Source organism: Chiroxiphia lanceolata, chromosome 24 (genome assembly GCF_009829145.1).
Source record: "Chiroxiphia lanceolata isolate bChiLan1 chromosome 24, bChiLan1.pri, whole genome shotgun sequence".
In the NCBI taxonomy this organism is placed as follows: Eukaryota; Metazoa; Chordata; class Aves; order Passeriformes; family Pipridae; genus Chiroxiphia; species Chiroxiphia lanceolata.
The window spans coordinates 1,703,474-1,707,748 of NC_045660.1; the positions used below are offsets into that span (position 1 = coordinate 1,703,474).

Sequence of the window (4,275 nt, forward strand, 5' to 3'; positions counted from 1 at the left end):
AGTGCTGTCCTTGGGACAAGCCTAAACTGTCTGAGCCACAGATTAACTTAGAACTGCCCAAATGTCCAACCTGACCACAAATGAGCCAGTTCAGCTGCTTTTCCATCCCATCCCTCACTTCCCACTGGGTTTAGCTGAGCCAAAAAACCTGTCCTGTCACCTCTAGAAATGACAAAGAAAGGTTGAATAGAAAAATGAGGCTCTAGTTCTAAAAGACAGCCAGTTAAATCAGGAATTTGAAATTCCAAGTAGAAGTTTTGACACACTGGACAGGATAATCTCTGAGTTCAACTGATCTCTTCCAACCTCACCTGTTCTCTGGTTCTGTGATCTCCCTCCCAGCCTTTCAAGCTCAAAGATGGGCAGATGGAAACTGGGTGAGGATCCTCAGCCCCAAATCTGCAGCTGGTGATGATTCAGGAGCCCAGACAGACCCGGGTCTCAGCATCAAGCCTCGGGTCTTTCGGAGAGGGAAGGAAAAGAGGAAGTCAAACTGTTTGAAGCAGTGAAATCAGCAGGTTTGTCAGCATTTTTGTTTGGTTTTTAGTGCAAATTTAAGAGTTGGGAATATCTCAGGGAGCTGCTGAAATTGGGAAATTCAGGCTAAGATGGAGCCAGCATGGTTGGTCTTCCTTCCTGCCACGATCTCAGCTCCTGATCTCAGCAGGTCCTGCAGCCCAGGGCAAGGACCCAGAGAGGCTCATCCCCTCTAGATCTCAATATCCACTCCTATAAGCTCCATAAAGCTTCCTAGAGCTCTGGATGGGGGGAAAACAATCATACACAAACTAGGAAATAAAAGGATGCCTCTCCCAGCTGCCCTTCAGCTGATGGGATGCTCCTGGGTCTGGAGAAGGGCCAAAACCAGCTCAGGAAACAAGGAGAGGAGCTGGAGATGGGAATGATCCTTTGGGATATCAATCCCAGGCAGTCAGGAGATACATTTGCTCCTGGTTCCTCACAGGTAACCTGAGCACATTCAGTGAGGTCCTGCCCTCGAGGTTACAGCAAAAAACAACTGCTGCTTTCCTGCTGGCTGATATTCCCCCCAGCCAAGGGCTTGCAGGAGCTGGGAATTCCAGAAAAGTCACCAAAAACCGTGTCAAATCTGGTAGATTTGCCAAAATTTGTTTCTTTATAAAGGGCAGGAGGGAGGATCAGGAGAAACACCTCCAGGAACAGGAAGAGGCAGAAAGGCCAGGGCAGAGCAGGGGACAAAGGGGTTGAGACAGCAGCAGGTCTGATCCAGGCAGGGACCCACAGCCCAGACGTGGCCAAGCTGGAGAAGACCTCAGGTAACAAACACTGTCCAAAGCAGCTCATGGATTCACACACCAGAGGCAGCTCGGGAGTGGCCAGAGAGGCTGTGGAGTGTCCCTCACTGGGGATGTTCCATCTGGGCCCTCCTGAGCTGCTCTGTGAGTCCCTGAGATGCTCCCAACAGTGTTCAGAGTGTCCCTCTGGACACAACCCTGTGCCAGGGCTCTGGGATGGCCCTGCTGGAGCAGGGAGATGGAACCTGATCACCCCCTGGGGGCCCTTCCAGCGTGACCCATCTGTGATCCCGTGAAATCCAGAGGGTTCCCACACCTTCCAGGCCTCCATCCTATCCCAGCAAAACCAGCTCAGGTCTTCCTGCCCCCCCTGCTCTTGGTGTGTCCCCGCAGCAGGAATGAGAAACACATTTTCCTCCACTCAGAAAGAGTTTTAAGGAGTTTTTCTCCCTCTGCACAGATTTTTTGGGGTCAAGTCCTTCCCTTGGTGAGCAGGTGGAGGAATGAATTAAATCATTCAATGTGAGCTGAGCTGTCAGCATTGATCTGAGCAGACAGGAACATTTGAAATGCTGTTTTTACCCACTTTAAATGTATCATCTTTCATATCAACAAAAAAAAAAAAAGTGTTCCAAATCTTCTGGCACCGGAGAATAAGGAGGAAGAAGGAATTATGGCTCTGTACAAGGCAAAGTTAAAAAGGCAATTTCCTTACCATTCAATTTTCAGCACCCTGGAACTATGTTTAAATACAGAGGGGATATTGTGAACCAAAGCCCAGCAGTACCTACACCAGTAGTCAAAGAAACAGCTCAAAATGCACCAAATAAATAATAATGATTGCCAAGCCCTTCAGGTTTTGCAGTTTACTAAACAGATGCACCAGGTAATTCAATTTAGTGGCTGCAAAGAGTGTAATGGCTTAATGCAGTTTCACATTTAGCACAGTGGGTTCACCATAAAAGTACAATTTATACTAATGGGTGTTTTAATCAGGGCAGTTTCCAAAGGGGAGCTGATAATTCAGCCACTCCACTTCCCTTCCCACTGCTATTTATTAATGATGCTGGGTTGCAGCTCAAGCAGCAGGAAAACTGTTCTCTTGATTCAGACAGCAAGGAATAGTGCAAGGAGAGGAATAAATCACTAGGGATTTTCTCAGGCCATTCACTGTTTCTACAAAACCACCAAGAAAAGCCTCTTTTTATGGTTTCTTTCTGATTACAAGACTTGAGGGGACTTTCCTGGGCTCTGAGGTTAATAAGTGACTAAAACTTCGGCCATAAGTTTCTCCTTTCCTTTGCTCCTGTCAGAGAATCACTGTAAAACCTCATTTAATGTTCTGCTTACCTGCCCTTCTAATTAATTAACTTATTACCCACTCATGTTCCTCCTGTTTAGAAAGGAAAGAATGAGGATTTTCCCCTGAAAACCACTCAAGGAGGCTGAAAATAATGAGGGGTCGATGCTGGACTTCAAGATTAACATAATATATCCATGTAGTAGTTCATTCAAAAAATCAATCAGGAAAGTGGGAGTGCCTTGTAAGAGGGATTTATTTTCTTCTTGTGGTGCTGCTGACCTGGGTTGGTAACGTGGCACCTTGGAGAAAGGGAGAAAGAGAAGCTCATACACAAAATCTACAAGAGAGTAGGAAATTTTAATTCCCAAATTATCAGATATTTGATTTTGAAGGACCATTTAAACCTTAGGTAACATGTATTTAGTGAACCAGTAATGTATTTTTTTAAAAAAGAAGAATATCAGGTGATGATATTTGGCAATTTGATCCCATTAGTAACGAAATTTCTCACGGAGAGATAATTTGTGAAGCCTAAATAACAATAACTGAGGCTCAGTGTGTCACCTCAGAGCTGCTCAGTGCCCATCTCATCCTTCCAGACAGTCAGGACACTCAAAGATTCCTTCTTATATTGAACATGTCTTAAACTCATAACTAAAGTTGTCTAGAATACATTTTGTTTTGAGAAAGAATCAACCCAAACCAAATCAAAAAACCCAAGCCAAATAAAAAAAAAAAAAATCCAAACCCCACCTAAATAACCCAAAAAAAGAAATAAAACCAAGCGAGCTTTACATATTTGTGATAAAAAGTAACTTTAAAATCATCTTTTTGTTGCACCCCTGTGAATTTTTTCATGTGGCAGCAGGATTTTGGCATAATGGCAGCAAATAATTCCCAAGGGAGCAATGAAGGTGCTCAATGAGTTGCTGTGCTCATTTGTCAGCAGAGTGTCTCTCCATAGAGAAGATATTTTGCTTTATCATTCAGGAGAATCAGCCTGAAGATTCAGCCTTTATTATGTCAAATAATAAAGCCCAAAGGATGAATCTAAGTCTCCTTTTGGTTTAATTTCCACCAACTAATGAGCCTTTGGTTAAAGATTCTTATCCAACACCTCAGCTGGTTTGCACAGGTCTGTTTGGTAGCTCCTAAAATGCCATTTCCTAATCACACGTGGAAAGGTGACAGGAATTACAGGGTTTTAAGCAGCAATTATTTCAGGTTTTCTGTGAGTTATTCAGAGGTTGTGACGTCCTCTAATAAAACCTGGGACTTGTAAATTGAACTCGGGTTTTTTTCCCCTGTGAGTTTCCAGTGACACTTCATCCCCTTTGCAATATTTGGGTTGTGCTGCCATTGTGTTTGCCCAAAAGTTTCTGGATGTGGCTGCACTCAAAATAGAATGAATTTGAGGGAGGGAATTTGAATGAATTTGAAGGAGAGGAGAGGGGGAGGAGAGGAAGAGGAAGATGCAAAAAGAATCCTTGAGGACTTTAGTGGAGCCTGAATGACCATAAGAAGGGAAATCCAAACATCAATTTTCACTTCCTTGGTCAAAAGTATTTTAGAAAACAAAGAAGTCAATAAATGACCATGACAAGCCAGTACCTGGAAATGCTTCGGCCCCATGGGAAGATTCTCCTACCACCACATCTCTGTCCTGACCTTCTGAAGGTGGCCCATGGAGGAAAGGGC

General features: G+C 44.1%; 1 long non-coding RNA gene across 1 annotated transcript; it reads left to right on the forward strand.

Moving 5' to 3' along the window:
* The first annotated feature begins 347 nt into the window (after positions 1 to 347).
* On the forward strand, positions 348 to 3,631 carry LOC116798117. The gene is made up of 2 exons (XR_004360823.1): positions 348 to 518; positions 3,443 to 3,631. It is a non-coding gene; the product is annotated as an uncharacterized LOC116798117 (long non-coding RNA).
* The last annotated feature ends 644 nt before the right edge of the window (positions 3,632 to 4,275 follow it).